General features: G+C 46.2%; 1 protein-coding gene across 2 annotated transcripts in view; it reads left to right on the forward strand.

Moving 5' to 3' along the window:
* ARID1B (AT-rich interaction domain 1B) overlaps positions 1-19,394 on the forward strand; it is a 437,948-nt gene that overhangs the window by 12,310 nt on the left and 406,244 nt on the right. The window lies entirely within an intron of this gene.

A 19,394-nucleotide genomic window follows, 5' to 3' on the forward strand; every position in this document is an offset into this window, starting at 1 on the left:
GTCTGCATTAGTAGGAAGCTGGAATCAGGAGCCAGAGGCAGGCATTGAACCCAGTCCCTCCCATGTGGCTCACTGTTTTCCTAACCAGTATCTTAACGGCCATTCCAAACACCTGCCCCCGGGTGGGAGAAGTTTTGTTGTTGGAGGGGTACAGAAGAGGTCAGGGCTGGTGGTAGGAATAGAATCTGGTAAGTCTAGACTTGCCAGGCATAGTGAACCTGGTGAAGAGACGGGGACGGAGGAGGGGGAGAGGGGTAGAAGCAGGGGCAAGGACAAGAACCAAAGTGGACAGGTTAGAGAACCTTGGACCTTTTATCAGCTGTTTAGCCTCAGTAAGTTACTTTACCTCTCTGGTTTATAGTGCTGTCCACCCTGAAGGAATGGGAAATAATGCCTTTTTAAAAATTTTTTTTTTATTTTTTTGGTGAGGATTAGACTTTATAAGATCCTGACTTACAGCCCAGCAATGAAGGTGGTGTTTTTTTAAAAAATATTTATTATTTATTTGAAAGTCAGAATTACACAGAGACAGAAGGAGAGGCAGAGAGAAGAAAGAAAGAAAGAGAGAGAGAGAGGGAGAGAGGGAGAGAGAGAGAGAGAGAGAGAGAGAGAGGTCCTCCATCCGCTGGTTCACTCCCCAGATGGCCGCAACGGCCGGAGCTGTGCTGATCCGAAGCCAGGAGCCAGGAGATTCTTCCAGGTCTCCCATGTGGATTCAGGGGCCCAAAGACTTAGGCCATCTTCCACTGCTTTCCCAGGCCACAGAGAGCTGGATGGGAAGTGGAGCAGCTGGGACTCGGAACTAGTGCCCATTTGGGATGCTAGACTGCCGGTGGTGGCCTCACCCACCACGCCACAGCGCCAGCCAGAAGGTGGTGTTTTAATAGCATAGTAAAGGTTTATACCTTTTCATGGATAGATAAAAGGAGTTAGATGTGATTCTGTATTAGCTAACAACCTATTAGTCTTTCCTTTCTGAACAAATATTAATATTTGTGTCTTACTTCCAATCCAAGCCATATCAATTTTTTTATTTTTTTGCCAGATAGGTGTGTTTGCCCTGTGTTTTGGAAAAGTAGGTTACTGAGCAGCTCTAAAATAAAATGCCTGTGGTAGTTTGCCTGGTTTTTAAATAGTTCTATATTTTTTTAACTGGCAAGGAAAAAATAAATTCAGATTGAATCTTGAAGAATTTAATTTTATCACCATCAACAAATAGTGATCTGGGTTTTCTGGCACTGTACCAGATTAATAGGTACTCAGAAGTGTTTGTGAATTGTTGAACAATGTGTTCATTGCTTAAGGAGAAATGTCTTTAAATTCCTGAGTAGCTATCATTGATTAAATGAATTAAATAAGATCATTTGTAGGATATTTTTATTTTATCTTACAGTTAATTAGAAATGTAATGCTGGCCTTACAAGCAGTCTGAATTTTGAACTGAGGGACACTGGTGGTAGGCAGAAAACTTCCAGCTGATGATATGGATCTTCTGCTTCTAATTTATTTTCTCCACATATCAAGTAGGTTGAATGTTAAGCCTTTGCTGGCTTTGAAAATACCCCTCTTCCCGCCAGCTCCCTTGTGTGTCTTTGGCTGGTGGAGGAAACATTGAGGAAGCTGCTCTGTTTGCAGCAGGCAGGGACCTGCTCTCTGAGAGCCGCCCTTCTCCCCTTTCACCCGGCATCCTTTGTGTGTGGCGAGACTTCGTCCCTCCTCCTCCGCTGTGGAATTTGTCAGCACGGTGAGCGGTTTGAAGCAGTGGCGCTTTGCTTTTATTCTGTATTGAGTTAGTGAGGGTGGCATGCAGAGCAGTTGTGTGTTATCTTTCTAGATGTGCGTCGCGTTCCTGTAGTTTTCCATTTGCTGCTACTAGTGAGGAAGGAGAGAAGGATGGAGGGAAATGGAGGTGGATTTTATGTAAGACAGTTGTATTTGGACAACTTAGAGGGCTATGCTTTTTTAGTTTAAATACCCGTTCCTGGTCTAAGTGGTTTCATGTTTCAGTGAAAAACTAACGCAAGGAAGTTGTAATCAGCTGTTAAGATATTTGAGCCAACTGGTTGTCACTGTGTTGAAGTTTTATTCTTGGTGCATCTAGAAATCCCATGTAAATGTATTTTGTGAATAGGAAGGTGTAGTGGCATGGCTAAACTGGCAAAGCTGAAATCTGGATTTGATTTGCATGTGTGGGATTTTTTAGGGACTCTCAAAGTTTCACACATGAAATGAACTAGGTAGTGTGTATGGCGTCACATGATCAAAATATTTTTCCCCTTGCTGCTGCCAGAAGCTATCTATTGCTTTTCAACAGTCTTCCTTGTTGGGCATCACGCCAGGATGTTTAAGACAAGCCCTTCCGTGAGCTGTTCCATTCTTAACCTCTTTGACTGCAGTGCCGTGACCTTCACATATGTAGATTAGCCATGTGCTCTGTGAATTGAAACTTGCTGCCTCAGGAAGAAAGGGTTTTTCTTTTTATTCCATTGGGAATTTGACAGCCATTCATCCCTGACCTGGGCAGAGGTAATGCAAGGAAATTGGATTCAAATGGAACGTGGACAGATAGCTCGGGGAAGCAGCGTGCCGGCAGCCGGGCTTTCTACCTGGTCCGGGCCCAGAGCACCGCTGCCTGCCGACACAGCTGCTGATGGTGCACAGGGTCTGGAAAGCACCAGAGAGGGCCATCAGTGGAGATGTGCTGGAAAAGCCTTCTTTTCAAGAAGGAGGTTGTCACTGTGAGCATTTCTAATTAGCTTTGACTCTATTTCTTCCACTTCCTTTCCACTTTAAATTTTTGAAGTCTTTTTTGAATTTTTATTTTCTCATGCTACTTTCTAATATTGTTAGCCATCATGAACTTAAACACATTTAGAAGAGCTATTCAAAAGTAGATGTCATGGGGCTGGCATGGTGGCGCAGTGGGTGAAGCCACTGCATGCAGTGCCGGCATCCCATATGGGTGCTGGTTCGAGTCCTGGTTGTTCCCTTTCTGATCCAGCTCTCTTCTATGGCATGGGAAGGCAGTGGAAGATTACCCAAATGCTTGGGCCCCTGCACCCGCATGGGAGACCCGGAAAAACTCTTGGTTCCTGGCTTCAGAGCAGCTCAGCTCTGGCTGTTGCGGTCATTTGGGGAGTGAACCAGTGGATGAAAGACCTCTCTCTCTCTCTCTCTCTCTCTCTCTCTGTAACTCTGACTTTCAAATAAGTAAATAAATATTTTTAAAAAAGTAGATGTTATTACAGAACTGGGGAGGTGAATGTGTGACCTGTGTCTTGGAAGGATCAGCATGTTTCTTTGTCTTTGAATCGTAAATGGCTAGACTGATTGTTGTTGTTGTTTTTTTTTAAAGACTAGATTAGATTAGATTTGATTAGATTTGTGAACTGGAAGACCACGCCTTCACCACGCCCCTGTGTGACCTCATGCCCCTAACTGATGCCTTTGCCACGCCCCTGTGTGGCCTAATTCCCTTACCTGGCCACACCTGGGTGCCCACCAGCCAATCAGGTTAATTAACCACTCCCCTTTGGAAGTGGGTTAAAAGCCTCTTGTCAGGAGGGGGCTTGCTGTAGCCCCGGCGCCTCCAGGGCGCATGGCCTTCAGGCCATGTGCTCTAGGCTTCCTGACCCAGATACAGGCCTAGATGCTCTTCCATGTGGCTGGTTCCTGGTGCTCAGTATGAACCCCTATTTACCTCTCTCTCTTAAATAAAGCTCTCACTCTCCTATGCATCTTTCTCACTAAATAAAAGCTTAAAACGTACCGTGCTGCCTCGTTTATCTGTGCCGGTATTTAGAATTCTTTAAATATTAGGCAAGAACCCTCTTGGGCTTATTAATATCGGGGATTTAGTAATAAGCCCATGGTGAAATCGTAAGGCACCCCAAATTCCGGTAGCACCCCAAATTCCGGTAGCACATGTAGCACCCCGATAGCATTTCTAGGGAACTTTAAGGGGCCACATTTCAGTGTAGATTTTAGGGGGTCTTCTCCGATTTCAAAAGGTTGAGTTACAGAGAGGTTGAGGTAGAGGCAGAGGCAGAGGCAGAGGCAGAGGTAGAGAGACAGAGGAAGAAGGAGAGGTCTTCTATCTGTTGGTTCATTCCCCAGATGGCCACAACGGATGAAGCTGGGCTGATCCAAAGCCAGGACCCAGGAGTTTCTTCCAGGTCTCCTACGTGGGTGCAGGGGCCGGAGCACTAGGAGCATCTTCCACTGCTTTCCCAGGCCATCAGCAGAGAGCTGGATTGGAAGAGGAGCCAGACAGGACAGGAACCGGCGCGCATGTGGAATGCCAGCACTACCTATAGTGGCTTAACCCTCTGTGCCACAGCGCCGGCCTCCTGATTGGTGTTTTACAGATTTGCTTCTGTGACAGTTCTTAATTCTGTGCTTATATGATTAATAAGTGTAGTTAGAAAACAGTGAATTTTTGGAATTTTTATCAGGCAAAATTAGTTTTAGAGAATGTTTATCTTTGCCTTGATAGTAAACAACTGGAAACTAAAGTAAAATTCAGTGTAAGTAACAGTCATATCTGATTAGGTTGATATGACAGAGTATTCAGAAGGAAAGTTCTCATTGTAGAATAATGGGTCTGAAGTGGCACTCCAGCTAGCAAAAGGAGGGCTGACTGGGTTAGTCTGAAATTTATGAGTGCTTTTGTGTGGCTTTCCAAGCTGAGCTTTTCCTGTGTACATGAGGGTTGGTGAAATATTCTGGGTCAGAGCATCTGTTACAGGCGCTGTGGGAGGCATTGGAAATACCCAGCCTTTTACAGTGCACTGCACGGGACCTCCGTGTGCTTGATGGAGACGAAGGCAAGGCGGCCGAGGGGAGACTTGATTCTTTTCCATGTGAGGACTGATATGTAGGACTTTCCTGCATTTCTTTGCACGTGAGGACAGAGGGATGATGGTCCTTAGACGACTGCACTCCATGCTGCCCGTGTCCTAATTTGCAAATCAGAAAATGGAGCTATAAGCACAGCCAAAACATTAGATTAATGAAAGGGTGGAGGTGAGGAGGCAGCGCAGCCCCACGAAGACAGAAGAGTACTTCTGTGACTGGCGAAGTAGCAAGGCCAAGTACAGAGTGGGCCTCACGGGAGCTCCAGGTGCTGGGAGTCTTAGGAAGTGGGAGGAGGGAGTAAGCGAAAGGAGGCAGGTGGTCGGGGCCAGAGGGAGAAGGTAGGTGGCTGAAGAGAGGGGATTTGAGAGTAAGTTCATCCTGGGCCCAGTGTGAACTACGTGGTGGTGAAAGTTGCCAACCAAATCCAAAATTGACTTCAGGCATCGAGAGGGTTCTGAGTAGTGGAGTAACAAGCACAAGGCAGAAACATGCCTTCAGTTCTTGGGCGAGGTTATCCTGTGACACACAGTCCTGACGCTTTCTGTCTTTGCTGTTGTCACGTGGCCGTGGCAGAGCCAGAGTCCATGGGGCCGGGGGGCTTGAAAGCGCTAAGTGGTGTGGGAACGGCTGCAGAGAGCCTTCCCGTTCTTGGCCTTGTTGTGTCAAAAGGGTACCGGGCAGTACTGGGAAGATTTTCCCTTGGCGTCCCCTTTGTGTGTCCTTTCTAGAACTTTGACAACACCAAGTCTCACAGCTTTCAGGAGAATCAGTTGGTGCGTGCCTTTGTCTTAGACCAGTGATGTGGGTTGAATTCCACTTAACCAGTACTGCAGGAGTGCTGAGCAGTGTCACAGATCCCAGCGTGGTGTCCGCTTTCTGGGTTTTCTACTCCTGTTTTCCTTACCTCCTGCTTGTTCCTCCTTTTGCTGCTGATCTTGTTTCCAAATGACATACTCATGCTGTCTTCAGCTTAGAGTTAATTGAAGAAGTTCCTGTCTTTTGGTTCCTGTTTTGTGATAGTATTTCATTCTGCGTGATTGTGTATGATAGTATATCACTACTAGTTTATCCTAGGGGTAGCAGAACTCACCGTCCACCCAGAGGCGTGCCCTTTGTTGCAGGAGCAGACAGCAGCACAGGGGAATTCAAAAGAAACTGGACGTTTTCAAACATTGGTTATTGTGTGTGAGCGTAACAAAACCCAGTTGTAAGGGAACTGTCACAGTTATCTCAGTGGTCCCACAGCTGCTCAGGTGTACTTCCTGTTGCAAGACAGTCGTCAGATGCCACGTGGGAACCCTGAGCCCACTCTCACTTCCTCAAGGTTGGGAGGACGGGGAGTTCCCCTTCTGATGCCACAGGGAAAGCATACGGGATTCCAGCTGCTGGAAGGCACTCTTGCTTTTGGATCGTCTTGGTTAGTACCAGGCTGTGGTTTTGGATGTGCTGGGTTTGAGATCTGTTCCCAGTACTCAACAGAGGTGCTGGTGTAGGAGAAAGGAGACTGGGATATGGTGCAGAGGAGCTTGGTCTGGGCATGGTCTGTATGTTTTGTCCTCAGTACGAGGCTCCAGCTGAGAGTGCGGTTCATGAGATTGCCATTTGGGAGTGTGTGCGTAGAGGGGAGGGTGCTGAAGGGGCTTTAGGGACACTAGCATTTAAGGGATGAATGAATGGGAGATGAAGACCTGGGTGAGACCACAGAAACATGGAATGGTGGAGGTTCCTGGAGGGAAGACCGGCACAGCCCAGGTGAGCACCAGAAGGTCTGGTGAGGGGCCAGTGCTGTGGCGCAGTGGGTTAAAGCCCTGGCCTGAAGCGCTGGCATCCTGTATGGATGCCAGTTCTAGTCCCGGCTGCTCCACTTCCAATCCAGCCCTCTGCTGTGGCCTGGGAAAGCAGTAGAAGATGGCCCAAGTCCTTGGGCCCCTGCACCCGTGTGGGAGACCCGGAAGAAGCTCTTGACTCTTGGCTTTGGATCAGTGCAGTTCCAGCTGTTGTGGCCATCTGGGGAGTGAACCAGCGTATGGAAGACCTCTCTCTGTGTCTCTACTTCTCTCTGAAACTCTTTCAAATAAATAAAATACATCTTTTTTTTTTTTTTTTTGAAGAAGGTCCAGTGAGGGGAGGCTGACACTCTGGCCATCTGGTCATTGACCAGCTTGGAAGAGGCATCAGGACAGTGGCAAATGGTGGAAGGGGTGAATAGGAAGTGAGAAGGAGGCTTCAGGAGAGGGTTTCTGGTTTGTTTTTAAAAACTTTTTATGTAATTGGAAGGGAAGAGTAAAGATCTTGGGCGTACTGTTGGCTCTCTTTGAATCTAGGCTGTGCCTATCACAGCCCTTAAAATGCCCGGCGACCCTGTTCTCCAACCGACAGGGGCTGCTCAGGTAGGGATGGGAGGAGGCTGTCTGCTCTGGGTCCCCCGTGCCTGGGGTTGAGTCTGGCACATGCTGGGACCCTGTGTGCTGGTAATACGAGACAGAGAGAGAGGTTGAGATGTTCCTTCTGCTGGGTCACTCCTGAAATGTCTGCTGAAGCCAGGAGCCCAGAACAACATCCAGGTCTCCCATGTTGGAGGGAGGGACCCAGGCACTCGAGCCATTCATTATCTGTTACCTCCCAGGGTGTGCATTAGCAGGAAGCTGGATCAGAAGCTGAGCAGGGACTCAAACCCAGGCACTCCAGTATGGGGAGTCGGCATCCCAAGTGTGGGCTTTCCTGCTGTGTGATACTGCCCCTGAGTTCTCTTTCTTAATCCTTGCAACAATCTGAGGTGACAGATTTTGTGGTCCCCCTTTTGTAGAGTTTAAGGAAATGTGGGCCAGAGGCACATGTGCTTTGAGCCATCAGGTTGGGGCACCAGGAGGCCAGCTGAGTCACTTAACCCTAAAGCACATACTGTGTTGCCTTTCTGCTTTAAGGTTAAATATATTTCATATGATTTGGAGACTGAAGGGAAGGAGCCTTGTTTACAGATTTTCCAGAAGAACGGGTGTCATGATACAGTGTTTTGGGTGCTCTTGATTGCTTTATTAAATTGAATTGTCACTTAAAAAAAAAGATTTATTTATTTGAAAGGCAGAGGAGAGACAGGGAGAGACAGAAAGAGAAAGAGATCTTCCATCTGTTGGTTCAATCCCCTGTTGGCTGCAATGGCTACAATGGCTGCATCTAGGAGCCAGGAGCTTCACTGGGGTCTCCCACATGGGTACAGGGGCCCAAGCACTTGGGCTATCTCCCACTGCTTTCTCAGGCCATAACAGAGAGCTGGATTGCAAGTGGAGCAGCCGAGACTGGAACTGACACCCATCCGGGATGCTGACGCTACAGGTGGAAGCTTAACCTGCTATGCCACAGTGCTGGTCCCTGGAATGTCTCTTTGTTTTAATTTTTATTTATTTTTTTTGTTGTTTAGCTTTTCTTAATTTTTAATTTATTTTTAATTTATTTTTTGGAGTGTCCCTTTGGAGTAGTGCATCAGCGCCAGTCTGGGGAAGACTTAGCAGCATGAAAGTTTGTAGAAACTTAGCATTTAGAAAATGAACTTTGGTTGTTGCTTCTTCTGTGGTAGTATTCCCAGGATAAGGCAGTTGTCAGTGGAATAAAAGTTGTTATTGGTGTTTTCTCATTACTGTTTGAAACTTTTTGTTTGAACGCTGTCATTCAGGATTGGACATCAACTATCTTGGCAATTCTGAAAAGAGTTTTCTCTGCATGTATAGGTTATAGTTATTCTTTGATGTTAGAATTTTTGTAACGTAGGTATGTATTTTCTACCCTGTATTTATAATAAAGCCATTCTGTAAATTACAGCCCGCATATATGTCCCCTTTCAATTATTATTAGATTATAGGTTAAAGTCCTCCTGCTACCTGGAACCTCAAAGGGAAATCATTGTTTGCTGTAGTACTGAGATATTAAGTATTGAATAATTAATAATATAAGGTAATGTGTTGAACAAATACTAGATGTCAAGCACTGTGCTAGGAACTACACGTGCATCTTCCGAGAGGCCCGTCCTGTTACTGCACTGGGTTTCTAAATGTGCACCTAGAGGCGTATACAGGTCTAAGGCACCTGTCTTGGAAGGGGTCTAGGTACAGTGTGAAACTAGGCATTTGGATGCCTGCTGTTTCCAATGTTAGGCTGTGTTTATTTCTTTAGGAGTGATTGCAATGAGCAGAGATGGGTAAGTTGTCTTTGTGGAAGTGTCATAGTTTTGTTTTCCTTGCTTGCTTGCATTCACATCATGTGGTAGTCCATGAGAATACTGGAAAAGTTGGTGAAGAAAGACCTCTTTCCGAATCAGGGTTACAGAGGTAACACAAAACAGAATCACCAAAGAATCTGCGTAGTCCTAAAACTCCCATCCAACAGGTGTAAATAAGAGAGTCATTTCCTCCCTCCCTCCCTCCCTCTCTCTCTCTCTCTCTCTCTTTGTTTCTTTCAAGATTTTATTTATTCGAAAGAAAGAGTTACGGGGAGGGAGGGAGGGAGAGTGACAGAGAGAGAAAGAGAGATCCTCCATCTACTGGTTCACTTGGCAGTCTCTCCAGCACTGGGCCAGGCCAAAGCCAGGAGCCAAGAGCTTTATCTGGCTCTCGTATGTGGGTGCAAGGGCCCAAGGATTTGGGCTATCCTCTGCTTCTTTCCTAGGTGCTAACGCACCAAGAACTCCCTCTGGTTCTCCCGCATGAGTGGCAGGAACCCAAGTGCTTGAGCCATCATCTTCTGCCTGCCAGGTGCATTAACAGGAAGCTGGATCAGAAGCAGAATAGCTAGGACTTGAACTGACACTCCCATTTGGGAGGCGGGTTAACCTCCCTGCACCACAGCCTCAGCCTTTAAAGGTGATCCTTACGCTTGGTTTAGTTTTTATTGCTGTTCCCCTTGCTAAGAACAAAGAATCAGGACATGCATAATATGCTCGAAGAATCTAGCACAATCTCACCAAGAAAAGTATTAAAGGGGCCAGTGCTGTGGTGCAGTGGGTAAAGCTGCCACCTGTGCTTCTGGCATCCCACAAGGGCACTGGTTCAAGTCCCGGCTGCTCCACTTCCCATCCAGTTCCTTGATCATGTGCCTGGGAAAGCAGTGGAAGATGGCTCATGTACTTAGGCTCCTGTACCCACATGGGAGATCGGGATGGAGCTGCAGGCTCCTGGCTTTGGCCTGGCCCAGCCCCAGCCATTGCAGCCATTTGGAGAGTAAACCAGCGGATGGAAGATCTCTTTCTCTCTGTGTGTTCCTGGCTTTGGATTGGCTCAGCTCCGGCTGAGTGAATCAGCATATGGAAGATCTCTCTCTCTCTCTTCTCTCTCTCTCTCTCTCTCTGTAATTCTGCCTTTCAAATAAATAAATAAATCTTAAAAGAAGTGTTAAGGCTGGCGCCATGGCTCACTAGGCTAATCCTCTGCCTGCGGTGCCGGCACCCCGGGTTCTAGTCCTGGTTGGCGTGCCGGATTCTGTCCCGGTTGCTCCTCTTCCAGTGCAGCTCTCTGCTGTGGCCCAGGAAGGCAGTGGAGGATGGCCCAAGTGCTTGGGCCCTGCACCCGCATGGGAGACCAGGAGGAAGCACCTGCTCCTGGCTTCGGATCAGCGCGGTACGCCGGCTGCAGCGCACCAGCTGTAGAGGCCATTTGGGGGGGTGAAACCAATGGAAAAGGAAGACCTTTCTTTCTGTCTCTCTCTCTCACTGTCCACTCTGCCTGTCAAAAAAAAAAAAAAAAAAAAAAAAAAAAAAAAAAAAGAAAAAGAAGTGTTAAAATACACTGTAGAGTTACCTAGTATTTTGAGTATTTTGGCTACTATACACACATGGCTATTTGAGTTAAAACCAAATAAAATTAAAAGTTCAGTTCTGCAGTTGCTCTGACCACATTGTAAGTGCTCAGTAGTGCAGAGTGCAGCACAGATCCAGAACCCACCCATTGTTGCAGGGTCTGTGGAGCTGTACTGTAGAGACTTGGTTGTTCATTAGTTTAAATGCATTAACACTATGCATTGCTCTTAGTAAGGGCACATGTGAGCTACTGGAATTGTGGATGGTTGTATGGGTGATTCAAGGATGGCCTTGAATCACCATTCTGAAATTATCTTTAATGTCATCAAAAATCTAAACATCTAAAGTTAAAAAATAATTGAAAAAGCAGTAACACAGTATTGTAAGAAAGTACTTCTTTTTCTGGTTTGAAGTGTTCTGTCCAGGTTCTGCCATTTGTCTAAGGTGGTAGGAGTCAGGGTGTCTGTGTTGTCTGTGTTCCAAAAAAATTATCTGCAGGTGGGGGGGGGAGAGAGAGAGAAATAAAGAAAAAATGATATAGAATTTCCATTCACTATTTCACTCTTCAGATGCCCACAGTGGCTATGGCTGGGCTGGGGCCAGAGCCGGGAGCTTAGTCCATCTCTCTTGAGGGCAGGAGCCCACTCACTTAAAGGCCTCCAGTGCTGCCTCCTGGTGTCTGCTCGGGCAGGAAGTTAGTCCAGAGCTGGGAGGTGGACCCAAGCACTGATGCAGGGTGTGGATGTCTTAACTTTTAGGCAAATGCCTCCTTCCTTGTTCACCTGCCTAAGAGGAGCTAGAAGTCTGCTGCTGTTTGGAACCCAGCCTGTGGAAAGGTATTCACTTGGTTTTGTTTACTACTCGCTGAAAATGCCCGTAAGACGAGTTAGTGATTTTGTCTTCTACAGCATCTGAAGGACACTACTTGATTTCTGTCTGTGTGGCAGTTGAACTTTAACCAGTGGTCTGGTAGTTGGATTAGTTTATGCATTTTCTGTGGAAAAGCATCAAATTGCTTTCTCAAGATTGACTAAAATGCTTTAACTCTTCATAGCAAATGAGGCGTGAAACAAATTGTCAAAAGGATGGGGAGACAGAGTTACTGCAGCAGTGAACACGTAACTGGCCAGGCTGTGCCGGGAAGGTGTGAGCCGAGCAGATCAGTGCGTGGATGCCCCATCCTCCCCTTTTCCTGCCTGATTTCACACAGCTTGTCTTCTCTCGGAGGCCTGCGTCCACGTCAGAAAGACCACAGCCCTCTGAGACTGCTGGGTGACAGTGTTGCTGAGAAGAGCAATTAGGAAGTGTTGGAGGCTGCAGATTGGAGCTGCACTTTCTGCTTCCCAGTGGTGCGCTTCACATCCCCGTTAGATGAAGCAAAAAGACATTTTTGGTGTCTCTGGAAGCTTGGATAGGTATTAAGTGTGTCAGTTTCCTATGTTCATGCCCTTCTGTCATTCTGATTAGAATAATATGCTGCTTTTTGGGGTTTTGGAGCTTGAATAATAATGCTTGGATTGAAAGGTAATGAAGTAGTTAAATCATAGGTTTTTTACTTTCAAATGTCAAAGGTTAATTTAAGGAATGGCTAGAAGTTTAATAGGAAGCACTCATATTTTTGGCTACTTATTCACTTTAAACTTGGAAGTTTCTATTTATATTCTTACGTTAGGCTTTCTTAAGACACAGCAAATGAAAGGCTACCATTCTTGTAGGCCACTGGGGCTTTTAATGTCAAATATAGGCCAAATAGTCAGGATACTGTTCCATACAGCATGAGGGGAGCACCTTTAAACAGAAATATTGTGAATTGGCTGTGTTTTTGCAGCCCGGTCTAAGAAAGACATGATGTTTTGTGTTTCTAAGTGTCTTTAACATCTCCTAAGTGAAGGGGTGTGTTGATATATGTGTGCATGTGTGTTGATGAGTCTGTTTTGTGTGTACAAGCACAGTATTAGGAGTTATATTGAATGTAGTTTTAATATAACTACAAGTATGAAAAATAGAGAAAACATATAACCCTACCACACGGCCACTGATAGTGCTTTTATACCTTTCCACATAGCTGTTATTTCTGACACGTGTGTGACTACTCAGGAGCAGGTGTCACCATAGGTGTGTATAAGGAATGTAAGAAATTGGTCGGACAGCTTCCAAGCAGCTGTGCTTCCTTTTTTATTCAACTGGCTCTAAATCCTTGAAGTTTTTGTATTTGATCTTATACATTTATTGAGGCTTTTCAACGAAGGTTTAGGAGCCAACATTCTATTTGTGGAGTGCATTCCACATTTGTGAAGTGATGTGATAGCGATGCGTGTGTGACTGTAAGGTTTCACGTATAGAGCAGTGGTGGGTCTTGAGAATGCTGCTTGCCTTTTTAAGAGGGAATGAAAATCTTTCCTTTCCTTGGGATCCATTCTTGTTTTTGAGCTGTGTCTGCCAGTCTTTACTCTTCATCGTTACGGTCCTGTCTGTCTGATACTTACCCAAACTTAAGTTAGCTTTTGTTTTTGCATTATTTATGATTCTCCAGTGCCTTTCTGTTCAAGTGAATGTTCTGTTTTTACTTACATTGCATGTTCTTTCTTGTTCTTATTTTATATTTTTCTTTTTTAAAAAAGGTTTTATTTATTTATTTATTTTTTAAGATTTATTTATTTTACTGGAAAGTCAGAGTTACACAGAGAGAGAAAGAGAGGCAGAGAGAGAGGGGTCTTCCATCCACTGGTTCACTCCCCAGTTGGCCACAACTGCTGGAGTCGCAAGATTCGAAGCCAGGAGCCAGGAGCCAGGAGCTTCTTCTGGGTCTCCCATGTTAGTGCAGGGGCCCAAAGGCTTGGGTCATCTTCTACTGCTTTCCCAGGCCATTAGCAGAGAGCTGGATAGGAAGTGGAGCAGCTGGGACTTGAACTGGTGCCGATATGGGATTCCAGCACTGCAGGTGGCGGCTTTACCTGCTACGCCACAGCACTGGCCCCAAAAGTTTTATTTATTTAAAAGGCAGAGTTAGAGAGACACAGAGAGATCTTCCATCTGCTAGTTCACTCCCTAAATGGCTTCAATGGCCTGGGCTGGGTCAGGCTAAAACCAGAAGTGAGGAGCTTCATCCAGATCTCTCACCTGGATACCGGGGCCCAAATTTTTGGGCCATCTCTGCTACTTTCCCAGAAGCATTAGCAGGGAGTTGGATCAGAAGTAGAGAAATCGGGACTCAAACTGGTGTCTGTATGGGATGCTGGTGTCACAGGTGGTGGCTTGACCCATTATGCCACAATGTGAGCCCCTCTATTTTTTCTTTAAAAATTTTTTTTTATTTGTGTGAGAGAGAATGTATGCATGCTCCCATCCACTGATTCACACCTAGAAAGGCCTGCAATGCCCAGAGCTGGGAACTCAAAACTCAATCCAGGTCTCCTTTGTGAGGGGCAGGAACTCAATTACTTGAGCCGTCAGCACTGCCTGTTAGGGGCGTTAGTTGGAAGCCGGAGTCTGGAGCGGAGTCAGGTGTTGAACCCTGGGTACTGTGATGTGGGACAAGGATGCCTTAACCCCCCCCCCCCCCCAAGCCGGTTTGCCTTTTCTTGATCCAGTTCGTCCTGCCTCTCCACAGCAGTACATTTTGAGTGGATCCAGTCTGAGCTTCAGATCCTATATCCTGCCCTGAGCATGTCTGTTGTTAAGTTTTGCCAACACAAGTGAACATTTGGGCTCTTTCACCATATTTTCCTAAACACTTAGTCTCATTTTCTTCATCTGCCAAATCTGGATAACAGTACTTAATTTATGAGGATTCAGTTAACAAATGTGCTTAAAGCATACAACACAGTGTAAAATAAGTGTCCGTTAAGTGGTAGCAGGAGCAGAGGTGATGGTGGTGGTTGTGCGGAATTCCCTGGCATGATGGAATACCCCGTGACTGCAGACTGAGTTGACAACCAGGGGCCAGAGCACACAGAGCTGTGCACATGGAGAAAAGAGTCTGCTTCACTCTGGAGGCAGCAGGCACCACAGGTACATTTACTCCTGGCGACATGAGATTTGGTCCTGTACCCCTTTATGTCTTCCTACCCTTGGTTCTTTTCCCACCAAAACTGTAAAATTTAAAGATTAGGCAATATTGCTAATTCCCAGTATTTATGAAGTGACATGTAATTAGAGCAAGAGTTTAACAAGTGCAGACATCTTGCTAAAGTTCAGTACCCTACTCACCAATTCATGACTGTTTAGTCAGTAATTACTTGCTACTAACTATAAACCAGAGGACTTTAAAAGACTTGTGGAAAATAAAATTGTAGAAAATGAAATTAAAAGATAAAAATGAAAAAATTAAACTTCATTTTTCAACATCAGCTCCATTAAGTTCAAGACAAGTAGTAAGCCATGATGCCAGCCATACAGTTCATAGAAAGAACTGATGGTCCTGGAAATTTAACCATGATTAACTGAAAAACAGAAGCCTTTAAAAATTTTTAAGATTAAGAAACAGGTGCCATCGCTCTGGTGTAGCAGGTAAAACTGCTGCCTGCAACACCAGCATCCCATAAGGGTGTGCTGGTTTGAGTCCCGGCTGCTCTGCTTCCCATTCAGCTCCCTGCTAATGTACCTGGGAAAGCAGCAAACATGGCCCGAGTGTTTGGGCCCCTGCTGCTCACGTGGGAGACCTGGATGAAGCTCCTGGTTGCTGGTGCTGGCTTTGGCCTGGCCCAGCCCTGGCCATTATGACCATCTGGGGAGTGAACCAGCAGATGCAAGATCTCTCTTTTTTCTCTCTTTCTCCCTATAAGTCTTTCAGATAAATAAGTAATTTTTTATAAAAACATTAAGAAACAAAAAGAAGTCTGAAAGAGCCAGATCAGGACTGTAAGGTGAATAATGACTCCTTGCGGAAACGCTTGCAAAATTGTCCGTGTAGTGAGAAGAATGAGCGAGAGTGGTTTCGTGGTGGAGAAGGACACTTTGCTGAACTTTTTCCAGGAGTTTTTGTGTTACAACTTTGTCGAACTTTCTCAAAACGCTCTTACTAAGCAGATGTTATCATTGTTTAGCATCCCAGAAAACTGTTGCTGTGACTTGTGCTCTTGCTGGGTCTGCCTTCACGCTGCCTGGACCACTGACTCTCCTGGTGGCTATCGCTTTGATTGTGCTTTGCCTTCAGAGTCCTGCTACAGTCACGTTCCCTCTCCTGTTACATTCTTTGAATAAATGCTTGGGTGTTGATCCCACTTGTCTAAAATTTCCATTGAAAGCTCTGCTCTTATCTGCAGCTGATTTGGCTATAACAGTTTTGGCACCCATCAAGCAGAAAATTGTGTTCCATGTTAATTTTGAGTCAGAATTATGTAAGCTAAAGCAGTTGAGATGTCTGGTGTTGCTGTTGTTCCTGCTGTTATCATCGGTCCTCTTCAGCTAGGGCACAGACAGGATTAATTCTTTGCTTTCTGGTTGATGTGGCTGCTGTGCCACTGTCAGCTTCATCTTCAAGATCATGTTGGCCCTTCGTGAAATGTAAACATTTGTAAACCAATGATTTCCCTGGGACATTGTCCCTGTAAGTCAGTCAGTCAGTCTGTCTGTCTTCTTCTTTCATTTCTTTCTTTATTTGAAAGGCAGAGTTAGAGAGAGAGAGAGAGGAAGAGATAGAGATCTTTTGTCCACTGGTTTACTTCCCGGATGGCTGCAAAGGCCGGGGCTGGGCCAGGCTGAAGCCAGGAGCCTGGAACTCCATCCAGGTCTCCCACACGAATGCAGGGGCCCGTGCACTTGGGCAATCTGCTGCTGCTTGCTCAGGTGCATTAGCAGGGAACTAGATCAGAAGTGGAGCAGCTGGGACTCAAACTGGCACCTGTACGGGATGTTGGCATTGCAGGTGGTGACTTTAACTACTGTGCCACAATGCTGGCTCCTGGATTTTCCATAAAGTATCAGTGATTTCACTGTTCTTCCACCCAACCTTCACCATCAATTTGATGTTTGTTCTTGCTTCAGTGTTGGCAGGATTCATGTTGCTCTGATAGGGGCTTTTTGTCCAAAGTGATGTCTTACCCTTTGTAGTGCCTCAAACTAGGTCCTGTTCAGATACATTATAAAAAGTTAATGTGGAGGTGGCACTGTGGTGTAGCAGGTAAAGCTGCTGCCTGTAGTACCAGTATCCCATGTGAGTGGCAGTTTGAGTCCTAGCTGTTCTACTTCTGATCCAGCTCTCTGCTATGGGCTGGGAAAGCGGTAGAAGATGGCCCAAGACCTTGGGCCCCTGCACCTGTGTGGGAGACCAGGAAGAAGCTCCTGGCTTCTTGCTTCGGATAAGTGCAGCTCTGGCCATTGCGGCTTCTGGAGAGTTAACAAGCTGATGGAAGATGCCCCCCCCCCCTTTCTTTCTCCCTCTCTCTCTCTCCACCTCTGCCTCTCTGTAACTCTGCCTTTCAAATAAATAAATCTTAAAAAAAAGTTAATGTGAGTATATTTTGATGCCCCCCCCCAAAAAAAAGGAAATCCATGAGTCTGTGCATAGTTTTTCATAATACACATTTTCCACTAACTTTTTTTAAAAAATAGATTTATTTATTTTAAAGGCAGAGTTACAGAGAGGCAAAAGCAGAGAGAAAAGTCTTCCATCTGCTGGTTCACTCCTCAAATGGCTGTAATGCCCTTGCTGGACCAATCTGAAGCCAGGAGTAGAAGCTCCTTCCGGGTCTCCCTTGCAGGTGCAGGGGGCCAAGCATTTGGGCCACCTTCTACTGCTTTCCCAGGCCATAGCAGCTGGATCGGAAGTGGGGCAACTGAGACTCTAACTGATGCCCAAATGGGATGCTGGCTCTGCGGGTGATGGCTTTACCTGCTATGCACAGTGCCAGCTCCTTTCCATGAACATTTTGAAGACTCCTTGAAATTGGTTATCCCACGCAGGCTGGAACAAAACTCAGACTTACCCTGTGTCCCTTGGCCAACTTAGGATGTCTGGGGTGAGCCCTCTTTGTGGAGTGTGACCTTTGCTGCTGGGGTTTGAGTCTCCAGGCAGATCTGGCCCGTTTTTCTGTGCCTGCCTCTTGCTGGACAGTGTGCTCCATGAAGGGGAGGAGTGGGCAGAATGATTTAGTTTGAAACTTCTGCTTTACCACTTATTTTTGCACATGGGAAAATTATAGTACCCAAGTTGTGGGGTTATTTTGAGTGTTAAATGAGGTAGTATGTGCAAAGCCATGGGGCCAACGCTGTGGTATAGTGGGTAAAGCCACCACCTGCAGTGCTGGCATCCCATGTAGGCACCAGTTCGAGTCCCGCTGCTCCACTTCTGATCCAGCTCTCTTCTATGGCCTGGGAAGGCAGTAGAAGGTGGCTCAAGTGTTTGGGCCCCTGCACCCACGTGGGAGACCCTCCTGGATCCTGGCTTCAGATAGGCCCAGCCCTGGTCATTTTGGCCATTTGGGGAGTGAACCAGTGGATGGAGGACTTCTTTCTCTCTCTCTTTGCCTCTGTCTCTCTCTAACTCTGTCTTTCAAAAATATAAATATTTTTTAAAATGTTGCTATTCCCGTCATTACTGTTGTAGAACCTCCAACCTGGTTCTGCTCACCTGAGTACACTGACACTGGGGTAACAGTTGTTTGTTTGTTTGTTTCTTTGTTTTGTTTTGTTTTTGAAGATTTTAAAGGCAGAGTTAGAGATAAGGAGAGACTGAGGGATCTTCCATCCACTGGTTCACTCCCCAAATGGCCAAAATGGATGACTGTAATGGGCGGGGCTGGGCCTGAAGCCAGGAACTCCATCTGGGTCTCCCACGTGGATGCAGAGTCCCAAGTGCTTGGGCCATTTTCCACTGCTTTCCCGGGCACATTAGCAGGGAGCTGGATCCAGAATGGAGCAGCTGGCACTTGAGCTGGCGCCCATATGGGATGCTGGCATTTCTAGCAGTGCTCTGCCACACTACTGCCCCAGAAAGTAGATTACTTATCGTTGTGAAGTGCAGAGCAAGGTGTAGGGGGTAGCCAGTACTTAGTGTCCAGGCTCTGTAAGGGATTAGGGTAGGGAATCTTAGAGAATGAGGTTGGAGTGGAGAGGTGTGTGTTTGGTTCATGTGCAGGTCTCTGGTTGGTCTGAGGTGCTCACGGTCCTCCTCTGATAGTTCAGTGATAGGGTGGCCATTGGTTGTGTTCTTTTGGGATTTGATGTTGACAAAAAAGGCTTCTGACATTAGTTTTTGCTCCGGGCCTTGGGTTTCTGTAAAAACAGAAACCTTAAGGCAAGGCGTACATTCAACATGTATCTGTAGAGGAGATGGATGACCTCCTGAGCCCTGGGATCTGCGACCCTGTGGGGCTGGCTGCCCTGCTGCTCCACTGATTCGGTTAGCGAGCTAGTCTTCAGTAAGAGGTTGATGTACAATCATCAGAGCAGGGCCAGGGACTTTAGGCTAAGAGAGGGATCCTGGGCCTGAGATTACCCACATCAGAAGCGGTGTGCCGGGCTCAGCTTCACTGTTACTGTTGGTCAGGGGCAGGCGTTGGTTTGCCTGTAGGGACACTCTGCTAGAGGGCCTACAGAAAGCTTTTTCTATGCAGAGGCCACCTTTGCTTCTATTTCCTTTCCTTAAGTGAAAGGAAAAAAATGGGATAAGATTAGGTACATTTGGCAGCTTTGAAAACTTGTGATATGATTTTTTTTTTTTGTCAGAGTTCATTCCTGATTTACATAATGGCCACTTTTCCTCCATGACCTTCACTGAATTAGGTTTAGAACCGCGTCCCCAGATCTTAAC

The sequence above is a fragment of the Lepus europaeus genome, chromosome 3 (genome assembly GCF_033115175.1).
Source record: "Lepus europaeus isolate LE1 chromosome 3, mLepTim1.pri, whole genome shotgun sequence".
Lineage (NCBI taxonomy): Eukaryota > Metazoa > Chordata > Mammalia > Lagomorpha > Leporidae > Lepus > Lepus europaeus.